Source organism: Schistocerca nitens, chromosome 4 (assembly GCF_023898315.1).
Source record: "Schistocerca nitens isolate TAMUIC-IGC-003100 chromosome 4, iqSchNite1.1, whole genome shotgun sequence".
NCBI lineage: Eukaryota > Metazoa > Arthropoda > Insecta > Orthoptera > Acrididae > Schistocerca > Schistocerca nitens.
Genome location: NC_064617.1, coordinates 830,841,719 through 830,863,848, shown reverse-complemented (window position 1 = coordinate 830,863,848; position 22,130 = coordinate 830,841,719). Strand labels below are relative to the sequence as shown.

Here is a 22,130-nt window from a genome sequence, read left to right as displayed (position 1 = left end):
GTGAGTGATGGGACGTTATCATGGACCGATATGACTATGTGTTGCCTTTTTTCATATTCCGGTCGTATTTCATGTAGTGCTCGATTTAAATCGATCATTTGCTGTTGGTAGCAGCTCATAATAGATGACGCCCTTCTGATCCCACCAAACACAGAGCATTGTCTTCTTTCCAAAGCGATTTGGTCTTGCAGTGGATGTCGATGATTTGCCTGGATACATCCATGAATTACGACGCTCAGGATTCTCAAAATACATCCATTTTTCTTCACCTGTCACTATTCGATGGAGAAACGACTTTCTTTTATATCTCGCGAGCAGAATTTCACATGTGGTCTTTCGAGTTGCTTTCTGTCTTTCATTCAGTTCATGCGGATCCAATTTTCCCACTTTCTGCACCTTTCCCATAACTTTCAAACGAACTGAAACGGCTTTCTGCGTCACATTCAATTGTTCCGCGAGTTTCTTTTGAGTTTGAATATCATCTTCATCCAATAAGGCCTGCAATTCGCTGTCTTCGACTTTTTTCCGTAGTTTCCCGCGCTTGTCGTTTCTCACGTCAAAATCACAACTTTTGAATTTTTAGAACCATTCAAAACACTGAGTTTTCCCAAGAGCATGTTCGCCGAAAGCTTCGACAAGCATTCGATGCGATTCTGCAGCAGTTTTCTTCAAACGATAACAGAAAACCAATGCTGTCCGCAAATCGTAGTTCGTCGACACAAAATTCGACATGTTTACGGGTTTGAAACAGATACCGACATTGGAAATTTGTGTTAAGTTCTATGGGACCAAACTGCTAAGGTCATCGGTCACTAGGCTTGCACACTACTTAATGCAACTTAAACTAACTTACGCGAAGGACAACACAACACACGCAACCATGCCCGAGAGAGGGCTCGAACCTCCGACGGCGGGAGCCGCGCGAACCGTGGCAAGGGGCCCAGACCGAACGACTACCCCGCACGGCCAGATACCGATGCATGGAACTCGGGTTACTATGTGCTGACATTCGTCGTCAGCCGTTACAGGAAGCAGATGGCGCTGACGACACGGTCTCGCGAGCCCTACACTGATGGCGAACACCATCCGTAGGGAAATTCCGGTTTCATACTTCTGCTCCTGGTAGTTCTCATGTGCGGGAACGGTCTTCAGCCACTTCACTCGGCTGTTAGTAGCACAAATGTTTAGGTGGAATCTCATTTTGCTGTGCGGAAATGTAAAAGCTATTTCGCTTTTGACGTTGCTTGACAACTTTGTCAAAGTTGTATGTCCACTTTGTATCAAGGTATGTATTACATCTTATATGTCTTCTTGTTATATGGTGGTTTAGGATAGGGGCTATGTTTATACAAGTGTGTAATTTTGCAAGATTGTAAAAAAAATGTATTTCTCACATGGTCATATGAAGATGAGCAGAGCCCGAAAGACGTAATGAATAGAAAAAGTGCCCAAAACATAGTGTTACTGTTATTTCGAGACCAAGCAGTCATTTTAAAGCCATTTTTATTCTTGTGGTTCCTGTGTTCAGATTGAGGCTGAGTTAGCAACCCTTCACTCGCAGCTCCAGGTGGCGCTGGTTTCTGTCATACTGGTTGAGGTCGCTGCCAGAGTGCATCACAGTGGTGGGGAGCGGGTGGGGGGGGGGGGGGGGGGGGTTGGCAGCTCGTGAGGATTCAAGGGGCGTCCATCACGTCCCCGTGTCCGTTGATCGGCCTTCTACTGTAGCCCGCCCGGTCACTGTCCGCATTCAGGTTGACTCCTCACCCGTGGTCAAGGGAGACTTTGTTTGAAGCTGTGGCAGGCGACAGAAGACTTTCCATGATGCAGACGGAAGGGCCTCCCCAGTTTGTGTGACTGACTGATTTCAAGCGCTGTCTGTGGCTGATACAGATGCTGAGCCAGATGAAGTCACTTGTTCTGTTTCAGAGGATGCTTCTCGACCTGCGAGATGGGAGCGTAATGAGCAGATTTAGGGATGACTGTCAAAGAGGGAAAGCAGTCTAGTGAGTATACTGTGCGCATACTGGGGGCAGTCGTCCTAGATGAGAAGCGTGTGCTTCCACATGCCATGAACAGCACAGGCTGCAGCCAACTGCAGATAGTGGGTAATTTTGGTACTAAAGGTGTGCGTCGCATTGGATTAATAGAGATTTTCTCTGTTTTCCAGTGGCTACCTGAAGTGGTAAAGACTGCCAATCTTGCTCCAGAGATGAAGGCAGAGCTGCTCGTACGTAGCGTCGTCGACAGGATCGATTGCGGTTCTTCGGTACAGAGCCGAGGGGAGGATCTGAATCAGAGGCTCAGACGGTTTAGTGGCCATGTACGCTGCAGACTGCGTTAGTTGCGTCATAGGGTGGTGGGTATAGGGTCCCGGTTAATAGGTCAGGGGTCCATTACACACATGACGCGACTATACGTGTAGGGAGTGCTGAGTGGAGTAGAATGGGCGCTTTTAGTTTAGAGGGTCTCGGGAAAATGCAAAGAGGGCTTCAGTCTCAGCTGTAGTAGTTGTGTTGGGAAAGAAGCAGGCCTCCAACCGATATACCAAACCCGGTTAGTCAAATCGTTATAGGTACTGAAAGCTGGCTAAAGCCAGAGATAAGTTCAGCCGAAATTTTTACAGCGGACCTTTCTGTGTTTAGAAAAGATAGATTAAGTACAAATGGTGGTGGTGTGTTTGTTGCTGTTAGAAGTAATTTATCTTGTAGTGATATTGAGTTAATACGGGCAGAGGTTATGCTTGAAAACAGAGTAAATTAACAATTAGTTCCCTTTACTGCCCCCCACCCCCAACCCCTCCGCTTTAAATGGTATAGGTTCTGAAAGGCTGGAATTAAACGTGGGTCCCATTTGAAACAGATATACCACTCACACAAACATGTTGGAGAATACACATGTTCAAAGTCAGTAGTTGGCATAAAATGTCCTAAATTGCAATTAAACACTTTCTGTGAAAATAATTTGGGGCAATTAGTTCAGAAGCCCAGTGGAGGTATTAGGGAAGCGTACCTGAGCTCCCAGCAACAAATAATCCGGATGAAACAGGGAGCACCATAGCGGATACGGAGATTAGTGACTACAAATTCGTTGCAGCGCGACTGAATACTGTAACTTCCAAATCCACCAAAAATAAACGAAAAATATATCTGTTTAGAAATCAGATAAAAATTCGCTAAACGCTTTCGTGAGAGACACTCTACGCTCCTTCCAAATATAACTATGTAAGTGTAGACCAGATGCGGCTTAAATTCTTAGACAGTAATTGAGAGGTCTAGATGAAATAAATCAATAGGAGATTGAACTGATCTTCCATGATAAACAAAACAGGTCAGAGCACTGTTGCAGGAGCATGGAAAAAAGCATGCCAAATTTAAAATAACACAAAATCTGCAAGATTGGTTATCTTTTACAGCAACTTACCGAAAACTTAAATGCCACATACACACATAAAAAAAAAGTTTTGCATCACCTCGGTTCCGAGAGTTCCGGAACATTTACAGAAAACTGGAATAGAAATCAACATAAACATCATTTCCGCTCTCCTTATTGCTCATTAAAACCACACATTGCATGTTGCACCACCATACAGCGAGACCTCCAGAGTATAACATTAAGGGCCGTATAACATTACAGCTCGGGATTGTTCTATGACGTTCAAATGGTTCAAATGGCTCTGAGCACTATGCGACTTAACTTCTCAGGTCATCAGTCGCCTAGAACTTAGAACTAATTAAACCTAACTAACCTAAGGACATCACACACATCCATGCCCGAGGCAGGATTCGAACCTGCGACCGTAGCGGTCGCTCGGCTCCAGAGATCTATGACGTCTTTAATATCTTATTTGTATCTGTCAGTTGGTTTGGAGAGATTGAGATTTGGGGGATTTCTTTATATAGTTTTGTGTGATTAAGTCCCGACGCTATGCAAAGCTGTCATTTAGTTACGTCCGATTTGCAATCTGTTATGTGTTACTTTCCGATAGTAAATCATATATTTTTTCTGATGACCGTCAAAATATAATGACGATAAATATTAGAGATCATTTGGAGTAATATTTTAATAACTATGTAGAGCTGGCCGGTGTGGCCGAGCGGTTCTAGGCGATTCAGTCTGGAACCGCGCGACCGCTACGGTCGCAGGTTCGAATTCTGCCTCAGGCATGGATGTGTGTGATGTCCTTAGATAAGTTAGGTTTAAGTAGTTCTAAGTTTTAGGGGACTGATGACTTCAGATGTTAAGTCTCATAGTGCTCAGAGCCAGTTGAACCATTTGATAACTATGTAGATGATGTGACGTCATTCATTTACTCTTAAAAAAAGTGTTAATTGTGCGTTTATGGACGGTCAGTGTCGGGATCAGTGATTACGATTCCGGAAATAATTGATTGGATGAGGTTCAATTGCACACAATCGTGGAGGGCGAATTATGACCTTGAAATTGGTTGTACATGTGTGCAGGTCAATTTCGTGACAGGATAGTAAGCGTCGCGACTGTGTCGCGGTATCAAGACTGCTTTCGCGCCGCCGATGGTTTGCTTTAAACTCGCAAAAATACAATTTACGCGATCGAGAAAGGGTAGAATATTTGATGAGCCATTGTGGAGGACGTAAGTTTGGATGTTGTTGTTGTTGTGGTCTTCAGTCCTGAGACTGGTTTGATGCAGCTCTCCACGCTACTCTATCCTGTTCAAGCTTCTTCATCTTCCAGTACCTACTGCAACCTACATCCTTCTGAATCTGCTTAGTGTATTCATCTCTTGGTCTCCCTCTACGATTTTTACCCTCCACGCTGCCCTCCAATGCTAAATTTGTGATCCCTTGATGCCTCAAAACGTGTCCTACCAACCGATCCCTTCTTCTAGTCAAGTTGTGCCACAAACTTCTCTTCTCCCCAATCCTATTCAACACCTCCGCATTAGTTATGTGATCTACCCATCTAATCTTCAGCATTCTTCTGTAGCACCACATTTCGAAAGCTTCTATTCTCTTCTTGTCCAAACTAGTTATCGTCCATGTTTCACTTCCATACATGGCTACACTCCATACAAATACTTTCAGAAACGACTTCCTGACACTTAAGTCTATACTCGACCTTAACAAATTTCTCTTCTTCAGAAACGATTTCCTTGCCATTGCCGGAAGTTATTTTACTCCCTAAATAGCAAAACTCCTTTACTACTTTAAGTGTCTCATTTCCTAATCTAATTCCCTCAGCATCACCCGATTTAATTTGACTACATTCCATTATCCTCGTTTTGCTGTTGTTGATGTTCATCTTATATCCTCCTTTCAAGACACTGTCCATTCCGTTCAACTGCTCTTCCAAGTCCTTTGCTGTCTCTGACAGAATTACAGTGTCATGAATTTTAATACCTACTCCGAATTTTTCTTTTGCTTCCTTTACTGCTTGCTCAATATACAGATTGAATAACATCGGGGAGAGGCTACAACCCTGTCTTACTCCCTTCCCAACCACTGCTTCCCTGTCATATCCCTCTACTCTTATAATTGCCATCTGGTTTCTGTACAAATTGCAAATAGCCTTTCGCTCCCTGTATTTTACCCCTTCCACCTTTAGAATTTGAAAGAGAGTATTCCAGTTAACATTGTCAAAAGCTTTCTCTAAGTCTACAAATGCTAGAAACGTAGGTTTGCCTTTTCTTAATCTTTCTTCTAAGATAAGTCGTAAGGTTAGTATTGCCTCACGTGTTCCAACATTTCTACAGAATCCAAACTGATCTTCCCCGAGGTCTGCTTCTACCAGTTTTTCCATTCGTCTGTAAAGAATTCGCGTTAGTATTTTGCAGCTGTGACTTATTAAACTGATAGTTCGGTAATTTTCACATCTGTCAACACCTGCTTTCTTTGGGATTGGAGTTATTATATTCTTCTTGAAGTCTGAGGGTATTTCGCCTGTCTCATACATCTTGCTCACCAGATGGTAGAGTTTTGTCATGACTGGCTCTCCCAAGGCCGTCAGTAGTTCTAATGGAATGTTGTCTACTCCCGGGGCCTTGTTTCGACTCAGGTCTTTCAGTGCTCTGTCAAACTCTTCACGCAGTATCATATCTCCCATTTCGTCTTCATCTACATCCTCTTACATTTCCATAATATTGTCCTCAAGCACATCGCCCTTGTATAAGCCCTCTATATACTCCTTCCACCTTTCTGCCTTCCCTTCTTTGCTTAGAACTGGGTTTCCATCTGAGTTCTTGATATTCATACAAGTCGTTCTCTTCTCTCCAAAGGTCTCTTTAATTTTTCTGTAGGCAGTATCTATCTTACCCCTAGTGAGACAAGCCTCTGCATCCTTACATTTGTCCTCTAGCCATCCCTGCTTAGCCATTTTGCACTTCCTGTCGATCTCATTTTTGAGACGTTTGTATTCCTTTTTGCCTGCTTCATTTACTGCATTTTTATATTTTCTCCTTTCATCAATTAAATTCAATATTTCTTCTGTTACCCAAGGATTTCTATTAGCCCTCGTCTTTTTACCTACTTGATCCTCTGCTGCCTTCACTACTTCATCCCTCAGAGCTACACATTCTTCTTCTACTGTATTTCTTTGCCCCATTCCTGTCAATTGTTCCCTTATGCTCTCCCTGAAACTCTCTACAACCTCTGGTTCTTTCAGTTTATCCAGGTCCCATCTCCTTAAATTCCCACCTTTTTGCAGTTACTTCAGTTTCAATCTGCAGTTCATAACCAATAGATTGTGGTCAGAATCCACATCTGCCCCTGGAAATGTCTTACAATTTAAAACCTGGTTCCTAAATCTCTGTCTTACCATTATATAATCTATCTATACCTTTTAGTATCTCCAGGATAGATAGATCATTTTCAAAATCCAATATAAATCCTGTTGATCGAAGTAGCCTAGCAACTCAAAAGCTCATAAGTGGTTATCAGCAGAAACAGTGTACTATTTTTCATGCACACGTTTACACTGTACATCGAGGTGTGTATGATTTGTGGGCGCGAAATAAACTTTTCAAAGCATTTGATTAAATAAAAAAGGAAAAAATATAAAGAAGTTTAATCGTATATTTTGTTATTTTATGAACAGTGATATTTTCTTATAGTGGTGTAGAGCCTTATTAATATTGTGACAGACTGATCCTAAGTGCTCTCGTTACAAGTCGAGTTTTTGGCCTGATTAAGAGTAGCTGGTTCTTAAAGTCTCAAAGGTTAAGTGAAGAATAATATCACACTTAAATATCGCTGCATCGAAACCCACTATCTGTATACTATATTAAGCTAGCTATTCCGGAAATCAGGTGATACCGTGGCCGTGTAGTTGTGTGTTGTCGACAACAAATAGGTAAACACAAACATACACATTTATCACGCTGTGATATCGAAGAGGGAAAGAAGAGACGACATACACCTATACATATACAAACGGTAGCGCCTTACAATACAATAACACAACGGACGTCACGGTATAAGAGGTGGTAGTACAGATGGCTGTACACTCCGGTACCTCTAACACCCAGTAGCACGTCCTCTTGCATTGATGCATGCCTGTATTCGTCGTAGCATACTATCCACAAAAGTCATCAAGGCACTGTTGCTCCAGATTGTTCCACTCCTCAACGGCGATTCGGCGTAGATCCCTCAGAGTGACTGCTGCTTCACGTCGTCCATAAACAGCCCTTTCCAATCTATCCCAGGCGTGTTCGATAGGGTTCATGTCTCGCGAACGTGCTGGCCACTCTAGTCGAACGATGCCGTTATCCTGAAGGAAGTCATTCACGAGGTTTGCACGATGGGGGCGCGAATTGACGGCCATGAAGGCAAATGTCTCGCCAATATGGTGCCGATATGGTTGCACTGTCGGTTGGAGGATGGCATTCACTTATCGTACATCCGTTACAGCACCTTCCATGACCACCAGCGGCGTACTTCGGCCCCGCATAATGTCACCCCAAAACAGGAGGGAAACCTCTTCTTGCTGCACTCGTTGGAGAGTGTGTCTAAGGCGTTCAGCCTCACCGGGTTGCCTCCAGACACGTCTCCGACAATTGTCTGGTTGAAGGCATATGCGACACTCATCGATGAAGAGAACGTGATGCCAATCCTGGGCGCTCCATTTGGCATGTTGTTGGGCCCATCTGTATCGCGCTGCACGGTGTCGTGATTGCAAATATTCAAAAATGTTCAAATGTGTGTGAAATCTTATGGGACTTAACTGCTAAGGTCATCAGTCCCTAAGCTTACACACTACTTAACCTAAATTATCCTAAGGACAAACACACACACCCATGCCCGAGGGAGGACTCGAACCTCCGCCGGGACCAGCCGCACAGTACATGGCCGCAGCGTCTAAGACCGCTCGGCTAATCCTGCGCGGCTGTCGTGGTTGCAAAGAAGGATCTCGCCATGAACGTGGGGATTGAAGTTGCGCATCATGCAGCCTATTGCGCGCAGTTTGAGTCGTAACACGACGTCCTGTGGCTGCACGAAAAGCATTATTCAACATGGTGGCGATGCTATCGGGGTTCCTCCGAGCCATAATCCGTAGGTAGCGGTCATCCACTGCAGTAGTAGCCCTTGGTGGCCTGAGCGAGGCATGTCATCGACAGTTCCTGTCTCTCTGTATGTCCTCCATGTCCGAACAACATCGCTTTGGTTCACTCCGAGACGCCTGGAGGCTTTCTTTGTTGAGGGACCTTCCTGGCACAAAGTAACAATGCGGACGAGATGGATCCGCGGTATTGACCGTCCAGCCATCGTTGAACTACAGACAACACGAGCCGTGTACCTCCTTCCTGGTGGAAGGACTGGAACTGATCGGCTGTCGGATCCCCTCCGTACAATAGGCGCTGTTCTTGCATCGTTGTTCACATCTTTGGGCGGGGTTAGTAACATCTCTGAACACTCAAAGGGACTGTGTCTGTGATACAATATCCACAATCACCGTCTATCTTCAGGAGTTCTGGTAACCGGGGTGATGTAAAAGTTTTTTTGGTGTGTGTACTTTCAATGGTTTCCACAATCAAACTCTGTCTCGAAATCTGACAGAAAATCCAAAGACCTTCTGGTCGCATGTAAAGTATGCTAGCGGAAAGACAAAATCAGTATCCTCTCTGGGAGATAGCAATCGTAATATTATCGATGAAAGTGCCACTAAGGCGGAGTTATTGAACAGGGTTTGCCGAAATTTCCTCACGAAAGAAGACGCACTAGGCGCTCTTAGATTGTTTGCTGATCATGCTGTTGTTTACTGTCTAGTGAAGTCATCAGAAGCTCAAAACTCAATCACAAAATTATTTAGGCAATGTATCTCTATGGTGCTAAAAGTGGTAACTGAATGTAAATAATCAAAATTGCGATGTCATATGCTTGAGTTCTGAAAAGAATCAGTTGAATTTCGGTTATACGGTAAATCACACAAATCTAAAGGCTTTCAGTTGAATTAAACACCTAAGGATTACAATTACGAACAACAAATTGGAACGATCACATAGAAAATGTTGTGCAGAAGGCGAACCGAAGACTGCGTTTTATTGGCCGAACACAAACAAGATGCAATAAACTGAAACTGGCTACACTTATTCGAGCTCTTCTGAAGTATATGCTATTTTCCTATGTTAAAAATATGGTTCGGATTGTTGTTACTCGTATTGATTATAACATGTACATAGCATTTACCGCCAATATTCTCAATATTTGTTATTTTTATGTAATTAAAGCTTAAAAATTATTAAATATCACGATATCGTCATGTGCTCTAAAACTCTGTTGGCTGATGTTCTGGTGACGTCAAAGAGTAGCAGTAAGACTAAGCTATACGTGTGTTACAGGAGCGTTAGCCAAAGTTACGAGATTTTTACGTATTTTTTCCGCAAACAGTTTAGCTTTTTAGTGATGGAAAACGCAATTATAGCTTTTGAGTGACAGTAGAAACGAATTTTGTGAACCTTGATAGTGGAAGCCTTACGAAACGTGATGCGCTTATGCTCCATCCACTTAGAGCGGCGATGTGTGCAACGAAGGGCATTCTTTGCCCTGCTCCCTGAAACATCACTAAACACGCTCAAAACTAAGGAATTTTAGAACGTTTGCATTTGAGTCTAGGGTATTATAACTAGATTGTCGACTTCAGTCATGAGCTACGACACAAACCACAGTAAAATTATTCTTGGAAAGACTTCATACAGACTTCGTCTGTCGAAGATAGTCAGCAGTGATACTCCATCCAGCAGGCGTTCAGTGGCGCATCCGACTACGGATAAAGGAGTTGCATGTTCGAATCCTGGAGGGATCATATGTTTTTACTAGTTTTACACGAAATACGAAAAAAGCGTAAGCAAGAACTGATTGCAGCAGTTGTTTCGATTGTGGGGTGTGTTATATATAGCTTCACAGTAGTCTTAGTCTGAGAAACTGACAAGAGAGGATAAATGCGTTTACTTTGGGAACAAACAGTAACTTTTTTTTGAAAGTACTGCTAGTAGCGAAAATATCACCATAGGCACACAGCACAACGAGGTGTAGGACGACGAGGCTATACGGAGAGTTGTAAAGCGTGTACAACATGAAGGTGACATAAACGTACGGACTATGATGTCTGCGAGTGAAAACTGACTCTAGCGTCTGAAGCAGTCTTACTACATCTTTACGCAAGATGATGAAATCACAAAAGTTTAAACAATAAGTACAGTACGAAGATGAAAACATTGTTCCTAATAAAGTAAAAAGTGTGTGGTCACATTAACTAGAAAATATCTTTTTGAACGTGAGGTGTGTGAACAGCGATTGCAAATGTAAGCGCATGTAAACAGCAAGGAAAACACAATAATATTCTGTTTATGGTGAAGTTTTGTAATTGTGATTTGGTTTTCATATGAGAGGACTGTCGAGTCGTTTTACAAATAAGTTAAGATGTTCTTTCGGTTTAGATTCGAATCAGCGATCTATGGATATCATATTATAAAATTCGAGCGCCTACCGCTGTAAGAACTTTTTTTCTTTTTTTCCACTTTGTTCGCTATTGTTCGTTGTATTTGATAGTAACGGACGTCACATGACAACCGCTGAAGTTCGTTGTTGATCCTTTCACTCAGTTTTTTTATTACTGAGGGCAGCTAGCTCTCTGACCGAACACGCTGAGCTATCGTGCCGGCGTGAGCTACTGAATAATTGGGGTGTACATGGGTAGAACGGCAATTTTCACTGGGAGTTTAATTTCGTTGGAACAGATGGAGAGCATATCTCGCAGGTATGTTAATGTTAACTTCACACTGCAACACATTTTTAATTAAGTTAGTGAGCTTGTGCGTCGACGTGGTGCCATTTGCCGGTAGGGTGCAACCACATTTTTACGCTTCTTCTCTTTCACTGGAACACCCACATACCGTGACACCACCTGCCCCGTTCTTCACTGTTCGCGCTACACATTATGGCAAGTAACGTTCCACAGGCATTACCCAAATCCAAACCCTCACATCGGATTGTCGCAGAATACAGCGTGATTCGTCACTCCAAATTAGACTTTCCGAATCATCCACCGTCGAGTGACGGCGCTCTTACGACCACCTCGAGCGTCCCTTATCACTAACCGAGAATCATCTGTCAGATAATGCCGGCGTCCCCCGGAAACGTTGCAATAAAAGGCAACGGCCAATCCTTCCAACACCGGAAAGCAAAAAGAATGGGCCCTTCTCAGAGCCAACTCTGACGATTGCAAGCCTAAACGTAGAGGGTATCACCAAAAACAAACAACAAATCATATCACAACTTTGCCGCACGCACAAATGGGACACAACTGTGTATACAAGAAACACACAAGAAAGAAGGGGCAATAAGACCAGAAATAGAAGGAATGAAATTAGCCATAGAAAATCCACATCCTAAATATGGCAGCGCTGTTTTCACAAAACCTGAGATGGCCATAATATCAACTAACAGAACTACATAAAATAACATAGAATTACTGACTGTCGAGTGTAGCACCTTCACCATAACGTCAGTATACAAGCCGCCCGGAGAGAAGTTCAACTTGACTTTGCCGCCAAACTTCAACAACCAGAAAACACAGTTCATCTTAGGAGACTTCAACTGCCACAGCACATCATGGGGCTACAAACATACAGACGACAACGGACATAAATTAGAGCAGTGGGCGGAAATAAATAACTTATCCCTGACCCATGATCCCAAGCTACCATGCTCGTTCAGCAGCAAAATCTGGAAGCGCGAATACAACCCTGATATTTGTTTTGTCAGCGCAAACGTGGAAGACCGATGCTTAAAAACTGCATACGCACCTCTTCCTAAAACACAACACCGACCCATCGGAATCCAAATATACGCTTCCTTGAGAACAACGAAAATACCATTCCGCAGACGCTTCAACTTTAAAAAAGCTAAATGGACAGAATATGCTGTGGAACTGGATGCAGAAATAAAGAATCTACACCCAATTCCAGAAAATTATCAAACTTTCGTAGAGACCCTCCAAAAGATTTCTCGAAGACTCATACCCCGAGGCTGCAGAGAAAATTTCATCCCAGGTCTCTCTGATGAATCAAAGAACATCCTGAGGGAGTACGAAATGCTTTACGAACAGGACCCCTTTAGTGAAGAAGTAGTCCAATGTGGAGAAACTCTAATGGAAATGATTAGTGAATCAAGACAAAGGAAATGGGTAGAAACTCTGGAAAGAATGGATATGACCACAGTAGCAAAGTCGCTTGGAACTTAATAAAAAAACTTAATTGTGACTTTGGGACAGCTAAACAATGCTCTTCAGTAACACCCAATCAAATTGCCCATCAGCTCCTACTAAATGGAAAACCCAACAAGAAATGTCAGAAAATAAAAATCAGCAGAATTCAGAGTCAAGAGTCAAGCATGTTCGAAATACCATTTACCATGAAAGACATGAAAGATCTTAATCATGGAATGAACTCAATGAAAAACGGGAAAGCAGCGGGAGTCGACGATATATGCGTGGAACAGATCAAACAGCTCGGACCTAGTGCCAAGCAATGGATCCTGCAGCTCTTTAATCATTGCTTAAAAACGTGTAAGATCCCAAAGATGTAGAGGAAATCAAACAAAGGTAGTGGCGCTACTAAAACCTGGGAAAGACGCAGGTCAACCGAAGAACTACCGCCCAATAGCACTCCTGTGCCGCCGGCCGCGGTGGTCTCGCGGTTCTAGGCGCGCAGTCCGGAACCGTGTGACTACTACGGTCGCAGGTTCGAATCCTGCCTCGGGCATGGATGTGTGTGATGTCCTTAGGTTAGTTAGGTTTAAGTAGTTCTAAGTTCTAGGGGACTAATGACCACAGCAGTTGAGTCCCATAGTGCTCAGAGCCATTTGAACCATTTGAACTCCTGTGCCATCTGTGCAAACTGTACGAACGAATAATCCTAAACCGCACAGCAAATATCGCAGACCAAAAGCTCATTCCCCAACAGGCTGGATTCAGACCCGGGAAATCATGCACCAGTCAAATCCTAGCACTCAGAGAACACGTAGAGGAAGGGTTTGAAAACAAACAAATAACAGGTGTAGCATTGGTGGACTTAAGTTCTGCATACGACACCGTCAACCACAGAAAGCTCATGGAAAAACTGTACTGTACATTTAAGGATCATCAGTTAACAAAAATCATTGAATCTCTGCTGCAAAACAGACAGTTCTATGAAATGCTGGACGGAAAAAAAAGCCGATGGCGTCGACAAAAGAACGGTGTCGCCCAGGGCAGTGTGCTGGCCCCCCTACTATTTAACCTATACACCAATGATCAACCTACACCGGAACGTACTACCCATTTCTTGTATGCCGATGATCTGGCCATTACAGCGCAAGGAAATAGCTTCAAGGAAGTAGAAGGGAAACTAGAAAACTCGCTACACGTAATGTCTGAATACTATAAAGAGAACTCCCTCAAACCAAATCCATCTAAGACACAGGTTAGCGCTTCCCACCTCCGCACAAAACAAGCAAACAGGAAGCTGAACGTCACCTGGAATGGCAACAAACTGGACCATACGGACAAACCAACGTACCGTGGTGTCGTGCTGGATAGACCACTGACGTACAGATATCTCTGTGAAAAAACCTGCCAAAAAGTTGCTGCCAGGAACAATATTTTAAGAAAACTGACGAATAGTAAATGCGGAGCTAGTTCGACAGTATTACGAACAACTGCTCAAGCACTTTGCTTCTCCACGGCAGAATATGCATGCCCTTTATGGTATCGATCCACACATGCCAAAAAAGTCACTACAGTCCTTGATGAAACATGTAGGCTAACAACAGGATGCATGAAACCCACTCCACTTGGGAAAATATACAAAGCAGCTGGATTCTCATCTCCTGAATCCCGAAGAATTACGCACGAACATACATAAAAATTTAAACAGATTTTCGACGAGCGCTACCCGCTGCATGGTTCTTCATGTGGACGTAGCAGACTTAAATCCCGCTAGAGATTTCTCACTAGTGAATTGAACGAGCCTCCGAAGGACTACCCTGCCTCACGAGAAATACCCAGCGGCAGTACATCAAGCTGGAAGATTTGGAGAACACTGAACCGCATCAGAACAGGCGTAGCACCAGTTAAAGCAAACCTAGTCAAATGGGGCTTCAAGGATGAAGGAGACAACAAATGCGACTGTGGTGAAGTTCAGGATATGGAACACCTTCTACAGTGTTCCATCTGCCCCACAAGCTGTACCCTTGACGAACTACGGCTTGAGAAGAGAGAAACATTGGACTTGGCCCGACATTGGGCTGAAAGGCTTTGAAACAAATCTCCGGACACGAAAAAGTAAAGTAAAGTATCACTAACTGCAGAAATGTGTGGCTTAGGTAGACAGGCTCGATACCCCGTTCTTTTTAACTCCGTACGCACAGTCTTTGCGTTAGTTGAACTGCTAGCAGCCCTCTGGAACTTATTGATTTCATACAATTTGTTACAACAACTCTCTGCAGTGTTCGATGGTCCCTTTCCGTCAGTATGTGGGATCTGTCTCGACTTGGTTAAGCTCTGGTCGTTCCTATGCGCTTCCATTTCACAGTCACATCATCAACAGTCGAATGAGTAACCTTTACAAGGGTAGAAATGTCCCTGAGGAATCTGTTACTCAGGTGATATCCACATTCGAAGTCACTGAGCTCTCCTGAGCCAGACATTCCCCTGTTAGTGCTTTTCTACTGACAACACAGTGTTTTACGTCCCTTTTTACATTGGCGGGTCCGTCTCTCGAGATATCTAATGCTAAATTTTGAACTGTTTAGTGGTGCCCGAATACTTTCGATCAGGCAGTGTAGCTTATAAAATCAATACAACTTTCGTTGTGGTACATACGCCGCTGGAGGGAGTGGTAGGACTGTGTTGAGCTATGAGTGGTTCTTGTTCCTTGCTTAAAACAACTTTTGTAAGCTCTGGAATTTATTTTATCATAAAAGATAATACAATTTAGAAATTTAAAAGACAATTACTTTTTCCAGACCAAAACGGTTACAGTAGGGCTTGTAGAGCTTTGTAGCTCTCGACAAGAAGAATTTACTCAACACCAAAATGCTCACGAACTTTATGAAATTCCACTACGGTGAAAAAACATGAAGTATCAACACCGCTTCGCACAAAAAAAACATGCATATTAAAAGAAACATGTAAAACTATTACGCAAGGAACAAATTCTACTTCAAATCTTTAACAGAATTTTTGCAATAAAAATACAATCCAAATAAGCGTCACCTGCAACGTGACAGTTAAATAAGGAGTGGGTTGAGTGCAAAGAACATTACGAAGAATCAAATTACATCGAAACCACTGGCCAAAAGTATACGCATCTGAAAAACTTAGCGAAACGAGAACTTGTAACCTCCCCCTTCCCAATCGGTCTACTGGATTACTATATAAACTACTGGCCATTTAAACTGCTACACCACGAAGATGACGTGCTACAGACGCGACATTTAACCGAAAGGAAGAAGATGCTGTGATATGCAAATGATTAGCTTTTCAGAGCATTCACACAAGGATGGAGCCGGTGGCGACAACTACAACGTACTGACATGAGGAACGTTTCCAACCGCTTTCTCATACACAAAGAGCAGTTGACCGGCGTTGCCTGGTGAAACGTTGTTGTGATGCCTCGTGTAAGGAGGAGAAATGCGTACCATCAAGTTTCCGACTTTGATAAAGGTCGGATTGTAGCCTACCGCGATTGCGGTTTATCGTATCGCGACATTGCTGCTCGCGTTGGTCGAGATCCAATAACTGTTAGCAGAATATAGAATCGGTGGGTTCCGGAGGGTAATATGCAACGCCGTACTGGATCCCAACGGCCTCGTATCACTAGCAGTTGAGATGACAGGCATGCAGCTCGTGGTTGTGCGGTAGCGTTCTCGCTTCCCAAGCCCGGGTTCCCGGGTTCGATTCCCGGCGGGGTCAGGGATTTTCTCTGCCTCGTGATGACTGGGTGTTGTGTGCTGTCCTTAGGTTAGTTGGGTTTAAGTAGTTCTAAGTTCTAGGGGACTGATGACCATAGATGTTCAGTTGGTTGGTTGGTTGGTTGTTGGGGAAGGAGACCAGACAGCGAGGTCATCGGTCTCATCGGATTAGGGAAGGACGGGGAAGGAAGTCGGCCGTGCCCTTTGAAAGGAACCATCCCGGAATTTGCCTGGAGCGATTTAGGGAAATCACGGAAAACCTAAATCAGGATGGCCGGACGCGGGATTGAACCGTCGTCCTCCCGAATGCGAGTCCAGTGTCTAACCACTGCGCCACTGCGCCTTAAGTCCCATAGTGCTCAGAGCCATTTGAACCATTTGAACCATGACAGGCATCTTATCCGCATGGCTGTAACGGATCGTGCAGCCACGTCTCGATCCCTGATTCAACAGATGGGGACGTTTGCAAGACACAAACATCATCGACGACGTTTGCAGCAGCATGGACCATCAGCTTCGGAGACCATGGCTACGGTTACCCTTGACGGTGCATCACAGACAGGAGCGCCTGCGATGGTGTAATCAACGACGAACCTGGGTGCACGAATGGCAAAACGTCATTTTTTTCAGATGAATCCGGGTTCTATTTACAGCATCGTGAAGGTCGCATCCGTGTTTGGCAACATTGCGGTGGAAGTACATTGGAAGCGTGAATTCGTCATCGCCATACTGGCGTATCACCCGGCGTGATGGTATGGGGTGCCATTGGTTACACGTCTCGGTCACCTGTTGTTCGCATTGACGGCACTTTGAACAGTGGACGTTACATTTCAGATGTGTTACGACCCGTGGTTCCACCCTTCATTCGATCCCTGCGAAACCCTACATTTCAGCAGGATAATGCACGACCGCATGTTGCAGGTCTTGTACGGGCCTTTCTGGATACAGAAAATGTTCGACTGCTGCCCTGGCCAGCACATTCTCCAGATCTCTCACCAATTGAAAACGTGTGGTAAATGGTGGCCGAGCAACTGGCTCGCCACAATATGCCAGTCACTATCTTGATGAACTGTGGTATATTGTTGAAGCTGCGTGGGCAGCTGTACCTGTTCACGCCATCCAAGCTCTGTTTGAGTCAATGCCCAGGTTTATCAAGGCCGTTATTACGGCCGGAGATGGTTGTTCTGGGTAGTGATTTCTCAGGATCTATGCACCCAAATTGCGTGAAAATGTAATCACATGTCAGTTCTAGTATAATATATTTGTCCAATGAATACCCATTTATCATCTGCATTTCTTCTTGGTGTAGTAATTTTAATGGCCATTAGTGTAACTGGCCGTGGTCGCATATGCCCAATGAAATTTTACAGTGGGTAAGGCTATCGCCACCGAAGGTAAGTAACGCCGGTTAGTTGGAGGAAAAATCTATTCCACACTTAAGCTAAATACTGATAATAATTCTGAAATGGGTGGAGTATTGTGCAATCGCTGATAATACAAAGAAAACAGTGATTAACTAAAAAGGGGATAATTAAACTGTCGCCAGCCCTTTAAGGCAATGAATGTGCATCATATTGAGAAAGGTAATGGCTAAGAAATTTCAGAAAATAATTACTGGCGTGGCAACAGAAGGTTGTCACGCCTTTGCACAGCCAAATACTTCACGTGACAATAAATGAATCAGAAAGCATTGATTTTGTAGGTACTTATTCTGAAATACTAAATTTTAAAAGTAAAATTAAATGGAGTTACTGGTTAAATGAATGACTGGCTTAATTTGAACTCTGTTATATAAAAAAATTACTTTCAGTAACATCAGTCTAACGTAGTGCACAATTTAGAAAAAGTCAAGTAATTTACTTTTGTTTAATGAAAGATTGAATTGAATTTACTTTGAGCAAATGAGCAGTTAGTTTTACTTTTAAAATAACAACAATAAAATGCATACCAAGCCAGAAGATGTCACTCGCTAAGCTAAATACAAAATAAAGTAAATATCCACTCTTAATTTGTGCTGTAGCTTTAGTTATTGGTTTAGCCAGTGAAATTTTACTTTACTTTACGTAGCGTCTGTCACGCGATACAAGACTGAACAGTTACTGTGGCAGAAAATTTAGACTGAAACTGGACTTTAGCAAACACACTAACTAGCAGTAAATAGTTAATCACTTTTCATATTCTTACGACACTCGCTGATTGCATGAAAAGGAAAGGGAACCAGCTAAGTAATAATATCAGAGGACAATGACAACACAGGTGCCCTACAAGTTTTAAATATTGCAAGTTATTATTCAGGTTATTCATACTTTGTGAAAGAGATGTTTCTGGGCAATGTCAACGTAAGCTTATAATTTTTCGTTTAACACTCTCGTAGCTGTGCGGATGACGAAGAATGTAGCCCACGCCAGTGCTGAGCTGCTGCTGCTGCTGGTTTAGAACCCCGAGTCGTTTCCAGAGCCACGGGTAGTTATGAGGCAGGCAGTAGCTGGAATTGCAGCGGCAGTAGTTGGAATTGCAGCTTCCTCCGCCAGTCCATTCCTATCGTGCTCTCGATGCTCGCGGGTTAACAAATCAGGCGCGGCTACATCGGCTCGAGCATAGCTGCACACCGTGTCGGCGGGAGCGCCCAACAAACACTTCCGCACTCTTTCATGACCCAAGCTGCTGTGCTTCCTCTCTGCTCGCAACGCGACAGAGACTCTCCATACGCAAAGATAAACAACTGCACAGCTACTGCCATTTCGTCTTTGCTATCGATACATTTCAGTAAATTCCCTTGGCTATTACCCAGCAATTTACAATATTTTCATTATAATTACATTCAATTATGTACATTCAAAAATAAGTACATTAGTATATCGATTACGTATTAAATATAGTTTCTGTAATACTGCTTACAGCTTCAGAATCAAAAGTACAGTGCAAGTTATCAACGGATATTAAACGGCGAAAGTTTTGGATGGTGTAGAAGGTATTTCATCTGCATTTTCGGTGCTACAAACTGACAGATATGAAGCACAGTTATAACGCAAGTACTGGTTTTACAATGTGTACCTATTAGGCTGAACTCATCCAGTACAGACAGCAGCGCGCACCACTTAACAACATCTGCACCCCTCCAACACACGAGAATGGTCCTTTCTACTAACACACACAGGCAATTCCGCTGTCTCCAGTTTCCGCTTCCGTAAAATGGAAGTGAGCGTTTGGCGTCATTGGCCGAGAGGCCCCTTCCGGAGCAGGTCTGGCCGCCTTGGTGCAGGTCTCACTACATTCGACGCCACATTGGGCGACCTGCGCGCCGTATGAGGATGAAGTGATGATGAAGGCAGCACAAAACTCAGTCCCTGAGCGGAGAAAATCCCCAACCCCGCCGGGAATCGAACCCGGGCCCGAAGGACGGCAATCCGTCACGCTGACCACTTTTTTTTTTTTAATCTCATTTTGTTCGCTATTGTTCGTTTCATCTGCTCGGGGCGGACGTCGTAAGACATCCATTTAAGTTCTTTGTTGATCGATTAACTCAGTTTTTTTTTTATTACAGAGGGCAACTGACTCTCTGACCGAACACGCTGAGCTACCGTGCTGGCATATCACTCAGCTATCGGGGCGGACTCCGCTTCGGTAACAGCCTACCAGACAGCGCCGTATCGTGTCTCCGGTCAACACCCTCTTCCTTGTAGTTGCCCTCTACCACGGCAGGCAGGGCGTGCAGTTAAATCCAATGGCCGCTTCCACTACTGAGCTCTGGCCCTGGTAGATCGCACGCCGTCTAAAACTCGACTCCTCGTCTCTTGCTGCTAGCTGTTTTGCGAAGGTTCGCTCGTTGGCACCTGCTGCTCAGAGATGTACGCCGCACAATGACGTAGGTTTTAACGTGTGGCGGCTGCGTCATGTCTTGTGACGGCACAGTACACAAACGAGCCATCTGCGTATAAATACCTTATATGCGTTTCTGAAGTTCCTATTCTCACATATTCCTGTGTTGTTCGTCAAAGCTAGTCATGTCTTAAAGCGTATCCATCACTGACAGTACCACAGCGCTAACATTTTAAAAATACTGTTTCTCGATTCCACATGAAAAACAATATGATGGCTTGTAGCTGGAGAAATTGTCAGGTCCTACTCTATAATAAATACTACTGTCAGTGGCGTTGAGAAAAAGCTAAAATCTCGAAAATTAAACAACGCAACATGGCCTGAAGAGACCCCAGTCACACTTTACGCAGAATTTGCAGGCGAATTAGCTCCCATTTTAACCATAATATACCAGAGATCCTTGGAACAGAAAACTGTGCCCGGTGGTTGGAAAGAAGATCAGTACAGCTGTCTACAAGAAGGATATCAGAAGGATCTACAAAATTACCGTGCAATCGTACTGACGTCCACTCGTTGAAGAATCCTAGAAAACTTTCTGATCTCAAACATAACAACGTATGTCGAACACAATGACCTCCTTCATTTCTACCACCATGGATTCAGAAAACATCGATAATGTGAAACCCAACTTGTGCCTTTCTCACACGACATGCTAACAGCCATGGGTCAAGGAAATTAGGCAGATAAAACACAGGGCTACTACAAATGCTCTAATAGTTTTCATAGTTCTATGGTTTCCAAAGTGTTACATGTACAAACAAGATCGATGCATGAATAGAAGCGTAAACTCACCGAGTTTTCTGTGTGCCCACTAGTTGCCGTTTTGTGTCCAGTGCTTCACAAAATGGCGAAAAAACAATAAAAGGGTATTTGCTACTAATATGCGAGATATTTATCTGTTACAACGGTGCAGCATGTATTCAGAAGGAATTATGGAAAAGAACCGCTGTGTAAGCAGAGCATTGTGCGTTGGTGTCGATAATTTAAGAAAAATGGTTGTCTCTGTAACCATAAAAGTACTGGTCGACCAAGTATGCCAGAAGCAACCTTGGAGAGGTCTCATACTAAGACCAAAAAATCAAACCACGAATTTGGAACACCGTAGTAAACTGAATGGACGATTTACCGTCGGCGCTTACTTTTCAAACTATACCGTCTGCAGCTCCTGGAACAATTAAAACCGGTGCCTTCAAAAGTTTGGGGCCCCTCCACGCCCACATCAACGTGGTGACCAAAAGAAAATTTCTACTGTCACCTCCGTATAACATGTTAGTTTTTGAATCAGGAGACACAGGATCCATGCGTCTGGGTAAGATTACTCATTAACATGGTCCATGAGGGGATAGAAAGTGGACGAAAGCGATCGAAGGGTAGCAGTTGTAAGGGCAGCGGAAAAAAAGTGCCAAGGCAAGGGCCAAGGGAAAGAAACCTCTGCGACAGTAGGACAGGTAGTAAGGGCAGTAGCGGCTTGCTAGCTGCGACAGTGCATGCAAGGTGTGGTTATGTTAGTGCGAGGTATCGTGCATCGTTACCTTTGTAGTTGCGGAAGCTCGTAGTGGGGCTTGCTGCAGTTGCTGCGTCCCTGTAACAGTTCAAGGTCGTCTTACATTAGTGGGCGATCGGTCATAGATCGGCTCACAGTGTAGTGTGTGTGTGTGGCTGGTTTGCGTGCTGTGTACAGTACGGTTTCCCTGCGGTTGCCGCGGTGGTCTCGCGGTTCTAGGCGCGCAGTTCGGAACCGTGAGACTGCTACGGTTGCAGGTTCGAATCCTGCCTCGGGCATGGATGTGTGTGATGTCCTTAGGTTAGTTAGGTTTAAGTAGTTCTAAG

General features: G+C 43.9%; 1 protein-coding gene across 1 annotated transcript in view; it reads right to left on the bottom strand.

The window, feature by feature from the left end:
* The window catches only part of LOC126252598 (uncharacterized), a 69,557-nt gene that overhangs the window by 34,764 nt on the left and 12,663 nt on the right, over positions 1-22,130 (bottom strand). The gene's annotated exons all lie outside the window — the stretch shown is intronic.